The 17,818-nt window shown below is 41.4% G+C and overlaps 1 protein-coding gene across 28 annotated transcripts in view; it reads left to right on the top strand.

The window, feature by feature from the left end:
• SVIL (supervillin) overlaps positions 1–17,818 on the top strand; it is a 200,339-nt gene that overhangs the window by 49,053 nt on the left and 133,468 nt on the right. Inside the window, exon 2 of one of the 28 annotated variants that reach the window (XM_042471303.1) lies at positions 3,838–4,013. The exons of the other annotated variants lie outside the window; for them this stretch is intronic. The gene's annotated coding sequence lies outside the window, so the exon portion shown is untranslated. The remainder of the gene's footprint in view (positions 1–3,837; positions 4,014–17,818) is intronic. 28 annotated transcript variants of the gene reach the window in all.

The raw sequence follows: 17,818 nt of genomic DNA, 5'->3' as shown, positions 1-17,818 counted from the left end.
TCAATGCTAGGGAATTCTGTGAATTGTAGTTTTGTGAGACACTTAGCCTTCTCTGTCAGAGAGCTCTGGTGCCACAATAAATTATAATTCCCAGGATTCCCTAGCATTGAGTCAGGGCAATTAAAGCAGTCTCAAACTGGTTTATTTCTGTAGTGTGATTTGGATCCTAGGCAGGCTATGTTCATCTCTTCATGAACTCCCCTCCCCATTTTGCAAGTATGGTAACAAATACTGATTTGTCTTGCAGGGATGTTGTCCCAATGCAAAGTACTGTTCTTTAAAGATCTGAGATGTGCTGCATCAACTCTAAATAATATACCATACATTCAGATTGCTTTTTGTAACAAATAGAGAGGCATGCCTTTAAAATATATAATCTGGATGACAAATGAAATTAGTCAGGCTTTTAAGGAACAACAAGGTGAAAGCTAGTAAAGGTGACAGTCTCCTTGCAAGGAGTCCTGAGAGAAACTATACTGTGTAGATGAAAAATCCAAAGCCAACAGGTGCCACAGTCATGGGCAGCTTCTTGTAGAAACCCTGTGTTCCATTCACATTTTCATTGTGAAAGAGCAGAACCTTTGCTGATAGTCACCTTCATAAATATATACAGGCTTGCCCACACTGAATTCCTCCTCACAGGCTAATTCAATAAAGACTGTAATATGTAGGGATGGAGTCTTCCCTGTACAGAAGGAAAAGCAAATTTCTAACCCAGCAGATGGTTCTTTGACTCCAGCTCTCATAAGCCCTAGTCAGAATCGTGCCTTGGTAAGGGGGTTGTAATCCAATATTTGAAGGGGGTTACATTTTAGATATGATGCTGGAGAAGACTGCTGAGAATACTGTGGATAGCTAAAAAGACAAACAAATAGGTCCTTGAACAGACTGAGTCTGAACTCTCCCTGGAAGCCAGACTGACTAAACTGAGGCTGTCATACTTTGATCACATCATGAGAAGGCATACTTCACTAGCAAAGAAAATAATGCTAGGAAAGTTAGAAAGCAGTAGAAAGAGTGGAAGACCACATGCCAGATGGCTGGAGTCAATTAGAGAGGTCATGGGCCTGAATCTACAAGATCTAAGCAGATCAGTGGAGGATGTGGGGGGATTGGAGATGTCTCATATACAAGGTCACCATGAATTAAGGTTGGCTCGAGGGCAACTAACAACAACAACAAACATTTCCTCTGTCCATGGTGTAACACGGAGTGAAAATTTTGGCCCTCCAGATTTTAGACTGCAAGTCTCATCAGTCCAAACTTGCAGAGCCCGTGGTGAAGAATGCTGAGAGTTGCAGTCTGACAACATCTGGAGACTCACATGGTTCCCTTCCCTAGTGCAAGGGAAATGGCAGTGGATACAAGGGCAGGGCAGCTGTTTCCTAAGAAAGAAGCCTAAGGCCTTGGTGGCACAGTTGACAAGACTTTTGATAAGGCCTGGATGACACAATATTTCAAATGGTAATGGATGCCAAATCAGAACCCTCAGGAAGAAATACAAGGTGGTTCATGTGGAAGGAAGTAGTTCCTTTTTTAAAGCTACAGTAGCTTCTGATTGGAAAAATCATCTGAACAAAGGGGTCATATGTAGTGATCAGTGGTACCTGTTGGTTCCTAGGTCACTTTATAGAAGCTATTTTGAGGATAGGATTTAGCACCTTAGATAACTCCTATGCTGTTCATATTAAAATGAGAATAGATTCATTGCCCAAATATCATAAAATCAACCCACCAGCTGCTGTTGGCAGTGATGTCATTCTGCCAACACAAAAGTATTATCAACCAAAGCAAAAGTTGTGTTTTCATCCTTGTACATGTGTTAAATCCAATACTTTCTTTCTACTTCCGGAAAACATTCTGCAGAGTTTTCTGAAGCTTGTTAATGATTGCATTATGGTAGGTATTGCTTGTACTTGTTCTGCTTGTGGTTGTGCACCAATGGCAGAACAAGTGAGATTGTGAAGTTTTCTACTAGCACAGGGACAGGCAACTTCCAGAGGCATAGGGGCTGCTCCAAATCCCCACCAGACCTTGGATGACTCAGTTCCTATGTGCTGCCTTCCCACACTCACCCCCACCCCAAAAAGACTGTCTTGTGCAACTTATAGACCTCACTTTGCTCACCTCTGTGTTAGTGTGAGGTTGGATATAACCCAAAGACATTCTGTTTGCACCGGATACTTAGGCTTTCCCAAATGGACAGCACATATGTGCAATATAGACATGCTATGAACGAGCAAAATTGATTAAAAATATATTCTTCTTCAGGTCAAAGTAATGTTTTGTTTTATTTTTTTAAGGGGCTGTTCTTCCATGACAAATACATTCAAATTGAATCAGGAAGTGGCAATTGCTTAATCGGCCCCGTAAAGCAGACAAAATAAAAGCAATTTGTCAAGCACTAATACAAATAATGCCTCTCTTCCCTTGCCTGAACGGTAATGCCTTGTTTTCATGTGTTTAATCACACCTTTAGCAGGGACTTGCTCTTGGCAGGATTATTTTCAGTAATGTCCCAGGGAGATAAAGTAACAATTAATAAGCCAAGTTTGACTCCCAAATTATGGAGCTTTGGGAGTGGGGAAACAGTAGCAGGTCAGAAAACTATATACAGTTGGCCCTCCACATGTGTGGATTTGACTTTTGTGGATTTGATTATTCGCGGATTTGATTAATATGTTATCTGTAGGAATCTCTAGGTCCCACAGCATGACTCTGCCAGAAATTGATCATAGAGTCACACTAGATAACATAGAGATTCCTAGAGAAAATACTTCCCTATGCATTTGTACGTCTTCCAGTACAATTCTGTAGTCAACGTCTCCCAGATGTTAGCCATAGAGTTGCACTGAAAGACCTAGAGATTCCTAGAGTTGTTTTTTGTTTGTGGTTTTCCCCTCCACTTTCATGGGGGCCCTGAACCCCCAAGCCTAGCGAAAGTGGAGGGCATACTGTATATAAGTGAAGCATTTGTTGTGGGCGGTGGGGGGGACAGCTACTTGATTATGTATTTTCTCCAGACTTCCCTAGTGTGGTGTCCTTCAGAAGTGCTGGACTACAACTCCTATGGTCCATGCCCTGCAGTGCTCTCCAGGCCAATACTGTATAAGGCATTGGATCGAGTAGTCTCTATCACCCTAAGGTGCCTGTCTACCTTTGTCAGAGCAATAAGGAGACCACTGTTGTCTTGCTCCCTGCAAATGTCACTAAGGTAATAGTCCAAATGATACTCCAGAATCTTCTGCTTAACTTTGTCCAGAAATAGAGGTGATCCTTGTCATGCTATCATATGTCCTGGGAACTGGAAGCAATACTGGCATGGGAACATGACTAATCTATTCCTCTCCTCTCCTCCATGAATTTGGACTTGCCTCAGTACTATGTTTATGAGCCAAACTATATCCACATCATGGACTAATACACTACAATGAGGAACAACTACGTCAGCATGGAAATGGAGAATGCATTTCATGAACCCATATTTTAAAATAGATGCACAGACATAGAAAGTTCATTTTACCCTAGAGACTCTTTGTAAAGGGCTTGGATCATATAAGTGAAACTATCATGTATCTGTAACACTCCCATTTGTGCGTGTTAGATCAAAACTCTAAAAGAAGTCGACACTTAGAACAAAACACCATAAAGAGGTCAAGATATTTCTATAGCATGAATTTTCAAATCTGTACATTCCAAAATTTACCATCCAGTTTGGTTGTCAGGGTTTATCATCTGCAGATACGGAAAGAACAAAGAAATGTAAACATTTATTCCATTCTGTTGTAATGTGCAATTTCATTTGCCTCATTTGTCAACTTTAATCTATATGTGCAGAGTGCTTATAGCTGATACATCTTTGAGAATGTGCCAGTGTAGTAGGATCTTTGGCTGCTCATCTTCCAGAAGCATAACTGGTGATGAAGAAATCTTACCCTAAGTTTCTTCCTTTGGAAAGAGCTACCCTTTTATCAGACCGAAGGAAATAATTTTCCTCTTACCAGAGGTAGTAGGTAAGCGTTTCTGTTTTTAAAAATCCACAACAAAGTTACATGTATCTGAATATTTTTTTTAAAGGAAGATAGATTGTTTACCTCTGTCATCTGTATGTGATGAATGTAGTTCTGTTTATATTCCTTAAGCAAATAATCCTAAACCATTTCTATATGGTAATTTTAAAGTTTTATAATACAATTAAAAAAAAACACAGAGAAAGTAGTTCAAATCTTCTGATTATGAATGGAAACTCCAAAAAGTATTTGTGGGGTTACTAAGATGGGTCATGATACTGAACTTCACAGAAAAAGGTGTCTTTGGCCTGTTACAGACTGCCCAAATAAAGCTGCTTTGGGTCTCTTTGGAGGTATGCTGTTTAAGTGATGCATGGGTCCTAAGAGTCCGGAGGTCCCGCCAAAGCCACACTCCATTCCTAAGCACTCGAGTGCAGCTTTGGTGCAGCTTCCGGATTCTTAGGGTGCATGCATCATTTAAACAGCATACCTCCAAAGAGACCCAAAGCAGCTTTATTTTGGTAGTCTGTAACAGGCCATTGACTTTATATAGATGCTGCAGTTGTGCCACTTCTTGGCAGGCTTTGAGTAAGTTGTTCGAGCTGCCTGAGTATCTCAGAAAATTAACTGAGCATCGCTTAGACAACTATGCATGCAAACTGTTACAAAAAGAAAGAAAAGGAGACGAGTTGAGGCTCTCTGCTCTTCCAAGAGATAGTCTTGAGCATGCTGTTGTTGATTTAACTGTGAAAACATGGAAGAAAGTGAAACAGGAGTAGATAAGCAAATTGCCTTGTGGGGTTGGGGGAGGGGGTTTGGGAAGACGATGACACTAGACCTATTAGCATGCTAAGCATCCTGGCATCCAGCAGAGGGATTATGAGACATGTTTATAGGACTCACATTTCAGTTGCTCATGTGAAATATGGGCATGTGATCTGAAATGGAAGGGCCAGGCACAGTTCAGTTATAGTTTTTGGTAAATTTAAATTGAATTTGCAAATATATTTAAATAAAAAGTGGGAGGCCAGGCACAGAAAGAAGCCTCTGTGTATGTGTTTGTATGTATAGTGACTTGAGTGTTGGACTGTGACTCTGGAGACCAGGATTTGATTCACCACTCAGCCATAAAACAACCACGGAATGACCTTGGGCAAGTCACATTCTCTCATCCTTAGAGGAAGGGAATGACAAACTTCCACTGAACAAATCCTGCCCATAAAACCTCATGATAGTTTCACTTTAGGGCCACCTTATGTATGGACCAACTTGAAGGTACACAACCACCACCACTCTGTGTGTGTGTGTGTGTGTGTGTGTGTGTGTGTGTGTGTGTGTGTGAAATAAAAAATGTCCTGCATCAGCAGTATCTTTCTCTGGAGTAAATTAAGGGAGCAGTGATTCCTAACCCAACTGTGGTAGCTGAGATCTCTGGGCAAACTTGCACTCTCTACAGAATCACTTACATGAGATCTTTGGAGCTGCATATGATAAAGAAGTAGAAGCACACTTCGGGTTTTATTTCCCCCCTCTTTGTTTGAATAGCATAAATGAACTGATCTCCCAGTACAGAAGGGAACAATGCTATATTGTGAGTCTGGACCATAAAATACTGTGATCTGCTATTATCAGCCAGCTTTTGTCAAGGGAAGGAAACTCTCCAGGTTTGTTTGTTTTCAATCTTTAGTCAGTCTATAAATCTCTGGAATTTTGTAGCCATATATTATCTTCAGCATATGTGTGTTTGATTTATCTCCCAGCTGGAGCTGGCTGGGTTTATATGCACCCTTTCCTTGCAGAGGAAAAATATAAAATCTGAACTGTTTTTGGTTTTAAGGAATTCATTTTCTTTGTGTAAATTTATTCTCTTCTTCCACAATGGCTCTCAATATTGGAGCAGGGCTATTCCACTAGTGACTCATAAACTGAGGAAAGAGCTTCAGCCTCGCATGGCACCCCATTAGAGGCCTGCTTTCACCTGCTCCTGCCTGGGTTTTCTTCCTACCATGACTGGGGGCTTGCATGTCTCCTCTGCTGCCATGCTGGTTGTGGGATATTTGGGGAACTGGAACCCTCCAAAAATAACTTTCCCAAGTTCTGGTCTAGTATTAAACTTTGAGTTCTTTTAAAAGCCATTTCCTAGGTCAGTGTTTTCTAAACTTTGATCCTCCAGATGTTTTGGACTTCAACCCCCAGAATTCCTTATTGCTAGCTCAACTGGTTTGGGCTTCTGGGAATTGACATCCAACATATCTGGAGGACCAAAGTTTGGGAAACACTGGCCTAGGTAAATTTCTCAAGGATCTAATGGCTGACATCCCAAACTCACCTAACAATCAGGCAGAATAGTACTTGTCCAGAATGACTGTGAGTATTACATTAAATAGAGCATGGGGAAAGGGTATTTTCTTAGTTTATTAATTTATTTATTTTGCTAAAAGTGTCCATGGTGAGTGAGGGATTCTTGGTGTTAAGAGTCCTAAAAAGACATTTTTCCAGGCTTTGTCTTTGTATTACATTTGTTCAATCTACTGTATTAGACATTTCAAAATACTGTCTACTTGATCTAGGTTTTAGGAAGCACTAAAGTATTTGATAATAGCATGGTGTATGAGTTTCCTTCGTGTTGTAGACCAGTGCTACATCAAGTGATGATCTTTGACTGATGGTGGTGTGTGACAAGTTTCTAGGAAATGAAGCATCTGTAGCCAGTTTATGGTTCTAGCCCATGAGATATGGGAGAAAAAAACCACATGCCAGTCTATTTGCTGTTTTTGTGTGCCCCCGAGTCATTTTTTAAAAAAAAACTTATGACAACCCTAAGTTGAACAGATCATAGCGTTTTCTTGGCAAGTTTGTTCAGAGAAGGTTTGCCATTGCCATCCTCTGATCACATAATTTAAGAAGGATTGCTTTAGACAAATGGTTCTCAAACTATGATGCTACAGAATAATAATAATAATAATAATAATAATAATAATAATAATAGATGTTTTGTACATCACCTTCCAGAAATCCTGGTCAGCTTGGGCAATTGTAAGGATTCCTGGGAGCGGGGAGTTCAAAACATTTGGAGGACTAACAATTGAGTACCCCTGCTTAGGCCACAAAAAGAGTTCCCAGTCAGTAAGAAATGAAAGACATCTTATGCTGGAGATTCAGATGAGGGGAAAAACTAAATGTTGGCCCATTTTAGACAACTTCTTTTGTATGTAGTGTAAATTACCTCTGAAAGCAATTAGATTGGCTCCAGGATCAGAAGGAATTTTCTCCTTCAATAACAAGCTATTTAACAGATGTCAAAAATACAGAAAAAGTGTTTTTGTAACAAATGGCATCATTGTGGGAGGAGAAAGCCCTGCAGCTACAAAACAATCAATTTTTTTAAAAAAGATAGAGATCCGATAGTTATGTTCAGCATTAATGTCCCTGGTAGTTAACATGTTAGCCGCTGTGTGCCTAGGGCATGAAGACTTGATTCCACTTTCCTTCTGGTTAATTAGGCCCCTGTAACATTCATTACACTTGCAGGTAATTCCTGCTGCTGTTGCAGTGATCCAGCTGGTAGGATGCTGCTGAAATCTGCTGGAAGCAGCTGGTCAGTGTCCTTGCCTGATTAGGACACATACAGAAGTTGATTCATCTGTCAGCTTGGACGCCAGAGAACAAAGCCAAATGTTTATTTCTTGGAAAACTGCTTGTTTTGTACTCAGTTCCAATACAACTCTGTAAAACCTCTCCTGTAGAAAACCAGCCAGGAAGTAATGTTGATTTGAATGGTATTTGGCTAAATAAAACATGTATACAGGTTTCTTATGTTTCTGTAGGGACATGCAAATTGTTGATCTATTTAAAACTGTTTCCAGGTACATCCATTGTGGATGGAAATTGGCTTTGATTGGAAAAAAAAAGGGGGGGAGGGGACAAAAGCTTGAGTGGTCAGTGAGCAAAATAAAAGATTGTGGGGATCGAGGTAAGGAATTTGTCCAGTTTTCTCCCTCAAATGGAGACAGTCACTAAGTGCCCCTTCCCATCTCTCGTAGTCTTTTCTTTTTTGCCTGTTATTTGCCAATCCAGGAATTGGCCTTGAGAGCTTCCAGTTGCTGAGCTTTATTGCTTTGCTTTTAAAAGTTGGACTCAGCTGCAAACTGGCAAGAAGAAGTAAGATAAAAGTCTTTCCTCCCGCTCTGGTACCTCTGAAGGAAAGTTTAACAGATGGTGTAATTGTTACAATGATCCAGTGTTCAGGAATGATGATGATGATGATGATATTTTTAGATTTTCAGCTAAATCTAGGGGGTTAATTATTATTACTATTATTATTATGCTTTATTTATATAGTGCTGTAGATTTACACAGTGCTGTACATACAAACAATAAAATAGATAAAGTAAACCTGCCCATGGCGTACGATCTAATAAATAACAGCATAATACATATAAATAATACAGAACAATACAGGAAAGAGTTCAATGAAGTAAAGCAGGCAACAAATTAAAAACACCAAATAACAAATAATAGTCATGCAATGCATGGGAACGCTTCTCTGAACAGGATGGTCTTCAACTCAGTTTTAAAGCTGGTCAAAGAAGCTATGATCCATGCTCGTGGGGGAAGCAGATTCAAGGAATGAGGGGCAGCAAGTGAAAAGGGATGAATCCGGGATAAGGCAGGGAAAATCCTAGCCTGAGACAGCAGACCTTGACTACCAGAACGGAGGACATGAGTGGTAAGGTGAGGAGTAAGAAGGTTTGATAAATAAAGAGGGACCAGCGATTCAGGGCTTTAAAAGTCAACAACAGGAGCTTATACTGAATACGGAAAGGGAGGGGGAGCCAGTGAAGGGATGACAATAAAGGAGAGATATGGTCGGAGTGGTGGGCAAATATAATAATGCGTGCAGCTGAATGCTGGACAGAAATTAAAGGACGAACGTGAGAAAGAGGAAGCCCTGCCAGAAGGATGATACAGAAATCAAGTTGCGAGACAACAAGGGCATGGACCAGAATCTTGGCATTAGAGGCAGAGAGAAATGGTAGGATTTTGACAATATTGTATAAAAAGAATCTACATGCCTTAGCTGTGCTCTGGATCTGGGGGATACACGACAGAGAAAAGTCAAAAATAAAACCAAGACTACAGACTTCTTGGACTGGTCGAATAGAAATATCATCAACAGAAACAGAAAAGGAGTATTAAAGAATAGACTTAGGTGGAAAAACGAGAAGCTCTATTTTGGACATATTGAGCTTCAAGCGTCGATGCCACATCCACTGAGAGACAGCTGCAAGACAAGATGAAACTTGCTGTTCAAGACCCGGAGAAAGGTCAGAGGTGGAAAGATACAGCTGAGTGTCATCGGCGTACAAATGATAGAAAAAGCCAAAAGAACTAATGAGTTTTCCTAGGGACAATGTGTAGAGAGAAAACAGAAGGGGACCCAAAACAGAGCCCTGAGGAACTCCAACAGATAAGGGAACAGAGGGTGAGATATGACCACCCGTGACCACTGCAAAAGATCTGACAAATAAGATCTAAACCAGTCAAGAACAGAGTCTGAGAACCCAAGGTTAGTAAGTATATCAACTAGAAGACCATGATCCAACAGTGTTAAAGGCCACAGACAAATCAAGAAGCATGATAACAGAGTAAAGGCTATTAGGCTAAAGATATTTAAAGGGGGCTTCTGGTAAAGAAATGATTAAGAACCATTGGTTGATGAGTGTTTAACGCTGCTTCCATAATTCTGTAGTTTTAACAAAATCTTTCTGCCACTAATAGGCAATTGAGTCTTTCCTCCCTCATTGTAGTGTTAATCTCAGCTGCTGAACTTAATAGGACATTTGGTACAAGACACAGTATGTCATTGGTTTCAACCTGTAGTCTTCAAGATACTTGGGACTTTGGCTCTCAGAATCCCAGAATGCTGGTGGTGCTGGTTGGGGCTCCTCAAAAATGTCTAGAAGATGAAGGGCTGAGGAACACTGCATTGGGCAGAGCTTAGCCTTTGATTTGTTTGCTCTTGGACATAACATGAAATTCTTTAGCAGCAGTGTACATAGCAGAGCATAGGACTGGCCCAATAGAGAGTAGGTGTGAGGATCTTAATATAATTCTAAAACCAAAAACTGTCCTTAGGTATGCTTGAGTGGTGGCTGAAAGGACCCAGGATGTAATTCTTCAGTTACTTACTTATTTAAAGTATTTATACCTCACTCTTCAGCCACAAAGGCTCTCAGAGGGGCTGGTAAATTCCACATGGGTGAATGAATAATTTCAAAAGTTTTCTCCCTACTGGACAAGAGTACAAGAGTTTTTGCATATTTTTTCCTGTTTCAATATCTTTTTAGAAAAATAATATTTTGAGAAAAATACACTTTTCTGTACAAATTTGGGTTTATTACAAAAACAGAAAGGTTTTGTACAAATGATTCTGTTCCCCAAAAAGGTTTTGAAATGCAACAAATCTCTTGGCAGTTTACTATTTTATTTTTCTGAATGAGCTAATTGAGTGCATCCAGACACATTTTTTCATTGTGGACACAAAGACCACAAATTGTGGATATTCTTTACATTACATCCATCACAGTTTGACTTGAACTACAGTGCTCCCTCGGGTTACGAAATTAATTCGTTCCGCCGCGCCGTTCGTAACCCGATGCATTTCGCAAGCCGAAAAGGGCTTTCCGTTAGCGCTGGCAAGCCGCGCGTTTGAATTTCGCTCCGAAAAAAAATTCGTAACCCGAAAAAACCTTCGTATCCCGGAACAGTTTTTTCCAATGGAACTTTTTCGTATCCCGGAAATTTCGTAACGCGATCAATTCGTATCCCGGGGTACCACTGTATATGTCAGCTGTGGTAGGTCTCTCTTGCTTATATCACTGCTACTCTTTGAGATGCTGTGGACCTTTACAAGCCCTACTATTACCTCCTTGAAATGTTTGTTTTGTTTCATTCCCTTTTGAATGTGATTGGTCCCCACCCTTTTCAACTCTGTGTAACAGTCCCTTCTTGTCAGGAGATTTTTGTCTGTGTAACAAATAACCTCAGAAGGAATACTTGAGAAAAGGCCTTTTCATTGGTAGCGTCCCAGTTGTAGAATATACTGTTCAGAGGAATAATTCTCAAATGCTGGTCCTCCAGGCATTTTGGCTATCAGATCCTAGACATGCCAGTCAGTATAGCCAATTATCTGGGAGTTGATTTTGAGAGCTGAAGACCAAAACATCTGGAAGACCAAATATAGAGAACCGCTGCACTAGACAGTCTCATTGGGCCACCTACATTATCACCTTTTTGATGTGAAATAAAGACTTTTTTAGGCCTTTCTGTCTTGAGAATATTTTTGTTTTAGATCTTTTTGTGCTTTTGTTATGGCCTTTGGCAGCTTTGTGTCCTGTTTCAAGATTTATGTCCTTACTTTATTTGAATACTCATGGTTGTAATTTTTATTACAAGCCACACAGAAAGCCATTTATTTTTTGGCTGTGTATAAGTGTTGCATGTAGTCAAATAAAGAAAATCAATTTAAGTCACCCTGGATTTCATGCTTCCTGATCGTGAACAGTGGTTCTTCATTAAAATATGTTTTTGGGGGGCACGGAGGGAGGGGTATTATTTGTATCATTGTAATTTTTTGCAATGACACTAGGATTTTTGTAAATTTTGGCACACGGCTGAGCAGCTCCTTTTGCTTGCACATTCTGCTTTGTCCTTCATTTTTGGTAGCTTAGACCAACTTTGCATGGAGGGGTTCAAGAAACATTTGCACTGTCAGATAGAAATTTGGAAATTAACTCCAAAGTTTTTTGTGGAAATGCAAACCGCCAAGGTTTAAAACACTACTTTCCCCATCCTCTTTTTATTTCTTTATTGTTTTTAAAAAGTCTGTATCCTGATGCGTAGGCCCTTAGATATATACTTCTGTATACTTCTGTTGTGTAAAATATTTCCATTTAGTGTTGGCATTGAGGAGAAGAAACATTTGAATCCCGTGCAGCAGTCTAATAATAGCTAAATATAATTGGAAGTCAGGGAAAAAGTCATCTGGAGAGATCTCAGTGTGCTCCAGAAAGTGATGCTGGAAACAGGACTTAATGTGAATGGGTGGGAGATTCATAGCAAACAAGACAAACCAGCTGAAAGACAGGATCTTATTACAACCTTGTACAGGGTTTGATTCCCAGTTTTGATTCCCAGTGGGTGACCTTCAGCAAGTCACACACTCTCAGCCTCAGGGGAAGGCAATGGCAAATCTCCTTGGAACAGATCTTATCAAGATAACCCCATGTAGGCTTGCCATATCCCGCCTGGGGGCGGGACTTTCCCGGTTTGGGGCGGTGCCACACAGTCCCGCCCTGGTTTAGCCCCTCCCCTGGGACCTCCCCCCAGCAAGGCCCTGGAGGCAGCCCCACCCCTCCCCATGGCTGTGTCCCACTCTCCCCGCCTCCCTGCCTAGCTTAGCCTAGAGAGCAGGGCTTCAAAACATCTGCCACTCAGAGCTATTGCCAGCCCACTTGGTATATATGTCTTGCAAAAGGCCTGACCTTCCAGGTTACAGTGAGCAAAGAAAAAAAAGGCCATCAATGGTTCCTGTTTCACTGGGAGTCTAAATGCCTCATCTTTTCAATGTCTACCAGGTCAGTATTCTTGTAATTTTTTATCACAGGATCGTTTTTGAGGCCCTAAACGCCTTTCCTTGTAATATGCAAATTTCTCCCGAAGCTGACCAATGAGAAAGAAGCAGTCAGCCCTCCTCCCGTTGGGTTGGTTTTCAATGGCTTGGTGAAGGAAGAGATTTTGCCTTGCTTGTAAATAGGAAGGGCTTTAGGGTAGCAAAAGGCTGAAGAAATAGTTTGACCCCCCCTTAAACATCCATGGCTCAGTGCTATGGGATTCTGGGAATTGTAGTTTCTTGTGGCACCAGAGCTCTTTTGACAAAAGGAAGCTGAATGGTCCACAGAGGAGGCGGGGGCAGAGCCTCTTGCCAGCAGTCTTCAGTGGAAGAGAGGAGCCTGATGGTCCTGGCCACTTCCCTTGGCTCCCTCCCTCCCTCCTCCTCCTCCTCCAGCCGAGGTGAGCTTCTCATTCACTCTCCCTGGCTTTTCTCTCCCCCCTCCCCTCAGCACTTTGAGACCCCTTTAACTGCCAAAGCTCAATGCTCTGGAATTCTGGGGTCTGTGAGGCATTTGGCCTTCTCTGTCAGAGAGCTCTGGTGCCACAATAAACTACAGTTCCCAGGATTCCATAGCACTGAGCCCTGGCAGTCCAAGCAGTGTGTTTTGGACACACAGATCCTCCAAATGAATCCAGTCCCTAGCTTTTATATCTCTCTCACACACTGCAGGAATAATAACCCACTTTGAGACTGCTTTAACTCAGTGCTAGGGAATCCTGGGAATGCTAGTGTTTGGGAGACATTGAGACTTCTCTGTCAGAGATGGCTCTGAGGCCACAATAGACTACAATTCCCAGGATTCCCCAGCACTGAGCAGTCTCAAACTGGACCATTTCCTCAGTGTGGATGCAACTGGTGAGGCATTCTGGGCACTGCAGTTCAACTACGTTTGGAGGGTTATGGGACTCCCTGTCAGAGATAGCTCTGGGGCCACAATGTACTACAATTCCCAGCATTCCCCAGCACTAACCCAGGACAGTTAAGTCACTCTCAAACTGGATTATTTCCTCAGTGTGGATGCAGTTTTGGTGAGGGACTCTGGGCATTTCAGTCCAGCATTGTTTTATTTCTGCAGTGTATTTTGGACCAGAGACAAGGTGACCAGGCATCCTCCTCCTTTTCCAGGACATGTCCTCTTCTGTCACATTTCAAAATGTCCTCCATTTGGATCATGGCTAAGAAGCATGGATTTATAATTACATGGGTGTTTTTAGCTTTTATTTTTGGCCATGTCCTACATATTTTTGCTTGGGTGCCCTACATTTTGGGGTGAGGGCATTGGTCACCTTGGTCAGAGAGCTTTCCAGGGGTTAACTGCCATTCTGCTGTGGTGCTGGAACAAACCACCATTCCCAGAATTCCATAGCATTCAGCAGAAGCAGTTAAAGTGGTCTCAAACCAGATTATTTCTCCAGTGTAGATGCAGCCCAAGCCTTTTGCCTCTCTTATGCCTGAGATTTCAAAGCCCAGCCTTGGCACCACAACAAACTACAAATCCCAGGATTCCATAGGATGGAGTGATGAGAGTGAAAGCAGTGTGGCAGCAGCCTAAGTGTGCTTAATGCAGTTCTTAAGATGGTGCACCTCTTGCCTACAGAGTCTCACAAGACTTTTTTGTTTAACAACTTGTACCCATTAACTCCATTTCATGTCTCCTTTATTTAGTGGGGAGGAATACAGACAAAACAAGTCAAAATGAAGGAAAACCAAAGTCCCTTGACCAAAGGGTTTGGTTGTGGAATAACCCTCTGAAATAGGCAAGAGGCAATGTTAAAATAAAGCCATGTTCAATGCTCAAATGTGCTGTTTGGAATGGGGAGAGGGGGGGTGGCCAGAAAGGGAAGTACATTTCCGTGATCTGTCTATGAATAATGTCAAAATGTCCTCCATTTTGATCATGCCTAAGAAACATGCATTTATATTAACATTTCAAAAAAAGCCTCAATTTTTGCGTGTCCTCCATTTTTATAAAATGTGTCCAACATTTGAAAATGTTGTCCTGCATTTGTCCTACATTTGTCCCGGTTTGGAGGTCCTCACTTATGGCAACCCTAACCCCATGATAGGTTTGCCTTAGGGTCACCATAAGTTGGAAATTACTTGAAGGCACACAACAAATAACTGGGCTAGATACTCTAAAGGCACCAGATCCTGTCTGATATTTGAAGCTAAGCAAGATCATCCCTGGTTAGTACATGAATGTGAGGGTACCAATGAATACCAGGTGTTGTAGGCTATATTTCAGAGGAAGAAACTGGCAAAACCACCTCTTAGTATTCCTTGCCTTAAAAAAAATCCATGAAATTCATGGGGTTGCCATAAGTTGACCAACACCATGATACAACATACAAATCCCAGCCACTGGATGTTGGAGCAGGGGTACCCCTTCTTTTTGTTCCCTTGGGGAGAAACAGTGGACAAGGCAAATTAAAGATTTTTGAACTATTATTATTATTATTATTATTATCTGTTCCACCTTATTACATTCTCAGAATTTTATTTTGTCCTTATTGGGAAATGGCATTTATTTTAAAAGTGAAGATATCTAAGAATGTCAATATTATATAGACAAGAAAGGAGCAAAGGCAACCGTTCATCTCTGTATTGCCAGTGATAGCTGAAACTGCCATTCCTTTTGCCAAGCTGTTGTTCATTTCTGTGTGGCCAAATACCATTTATGCAACCAGCCAGGCACATTGGCTGCTCTTACTTTATTTCCAAATAAAGGCAGGGCTGAAGAGAGTTTAGTTAAAGGTTCTAACAGTCAACCATTGAGAGGATGATTGGACTCGTTAATTGTCTGCTGAACGGAGCTGATTTGTTTGCTGTGAGCTTAATATGTTTTTGTTTGTGTGTATGTTTTTGTAAATTATAAAACACAGGAATATGTTTCAAAATGTTGACTCTTAAACTTTGAAAAACTTCAGGGCTTGATTTTGCAGATTTTAACATTTCCCTGTGACAGGGATACTGGGAGGCATTCTTTGAGAAGGCATTTTAAGTGCTGAGAATATTTGCATTCTGGAGGTTCTCTAAGATAAGGAAGACTTGGCTCAAAACCTAATTGTGCCTTTGTGCAGAATATGGAGTATGTCCTATCATTTTGCAGGACTATAAGTTTGAGAGCACTACCTTCCAGATGTGACTTAAGCCAAAACTACACTAACTTCCAGGCTTTTGAGGATTTAAAAAACAACAACAGAACAGTGCTGTGTTTTTTTTTTTTTTTGTTTTTTGCAAAAGGAAAACAAACTTAAATGGAAAAAGCTTATGTTTGATGTCACAGGGCCACTTCACACACCATACTTTTCCTGTATGCGTCGAAACAATGGTTCTTGGTTAAGTGGCTTTAGAAATAAATCTCGCAGAGTTTATTGAGACTCTTAGGAGAAGTATGTGTGAGACAGCAGCTTTTTTTGTTCTCTGAAAGGAAATAGGAAATAAAGCTTGTGCAGAAATAAAGACTTTAAACAAACAAACAAACTCAGCAGCAGATCCAGCACACTACAGGATATTGTATGCTTTATTTCTGTGGGCATAAGATTCAGCACTGAAGTGATAACTTTGATCTGTGCATTCTGAATGGTGTTCAGTATATCAAGCCAATTATATATAGTACCCCCAGGATGCATTTCTTGGGAGATTTCTTGAGTGCAAAGATAGATTGGATGTTGCCTGATATCATTTGTGACCTTTTGGCAGATCATTCTAAATCTATTTCACTCAAGGTTTTCACCTTCACAGTAGCTGCCCCAAAGATCTGCTGCAAATTCCCCAAAACATCAGCAATGGATAGCTGCACTGAGAGCCCTGGTGGCACAATGGTTAAATGCCGGTACTGTAGCCACAACGTTGTGAGTTCAATCCCAGAGGGCTTTAACTTTCATAGGTTGACAGCTTTCCATCCTTTCTTAGGTCAGTAAAATGAGTACCCAGCTTGTTGGGGGCAATTGACTCGGCCTGCCATCCTTTTGTAGGTTGGTAAAATGAGTACCCAGCTTGTTGGAGGCAATTGGCTTACAGATTGTAAACCACTTAGAAAGTGTTGAGTACACTATGAAGCAGTATAGAAATGTAAATGCTATTGCTATTATTATTGTAGGCCTGACATTTTATCATGTGACATTATTTTGTCCCTGTACTTTGTTTTAACTAGCTTTGTGACTTCTTGGTCTAATGTATATACAGTGCGCCTGCATCATACACGGCTTTCAGCTTACAGTGAAAGCTGCACGATGGAACAAGCAATGGTGCATGCACTGCGCATCATGCACAAGCACCATTATAGACAATGGGGCTTGAGCATACACACTATTTGCCTTATGCTGTGTGTGTGTGTGTGCAAAACGGATCCCCGCGTAAGGCAAGAGTGCACTGTATATCAGTAGTGTGCAATATCATCTGAACATTTTGTAATGGGCATTGTGGCGCAGACAAATAAAGCTTGTATCATTATATCAGTTTGTCAAGTTCAAATGAATCTTTGGCTGAAAGCAGGAGTGTGCATATACTTGTTTTTACAGTGAATCCAAAGATGAACGTGAAGAACAAGATACATGACACAGCTGGATTGGTGGCAGAAACTGAAAGAGGCCCAACAGTGTCAAACAGTGCCACTTCATAGTGATGTGGCAAGCTTGAACTCCCCCCTACACTGTGATCTCAATCTTAGGGCTCATTCCCACTATGGTTTAAACCGGATTGTGTCGAATCACGATCCGGTTTAAACCACCATGGTTCTCACATGGGAATCGATTTGGAACCGATTTGGAAAGGGGGAGGGTATGATTTTCCCCCATGTAACCCAGGTCAAAAAACCTGCTCCTTTTTGGGCTGAATTGATTTATTTGAGAATAAATCAATTCAGCCCAGTGGGAACCCAGGGTGGATTCGAATCTGCCCTGGCCGCCTGTTTCCATCCTGGCCATGGCTCCCTCCAACCTCCCGGCCATATCTTCTCCCTCCCTCCCTCCTTCCCTCCCTCCCTTCTTTCTCTCCTCCTTTCTACTTCTCTCCGCCAGCCTACCTGCCTGTCTGGCTGCTGGTGGCTTTGCTGGCCTCGGTGGCAGTAGCGGCGGCAGCTGTCAGGGCTCGGTGCTGGCTCTCTCCTCTGGTCTTCCTCCTTTTCCTT

This window comes from Sceloporus undulatus, chromosome 6 (genome assembly GCF_019175285.1).
Source record: "Sceloporus undulatus isolate JIND9_A2432 ecotype Alabama chromosome 6, SceUnd_v1.1, whole genome shotgun sequence".
NCBI lineage: Eukaryota > Metazoa > Chordata > Lepidosauria > Squamata > Phrynosomatidae > Sceloporus > Sceloporus undulatus.
Note: the sequence above shows the minus strand (reverse complement) of the source record. Positions and strands in the feature narration are given on the sequence as shown.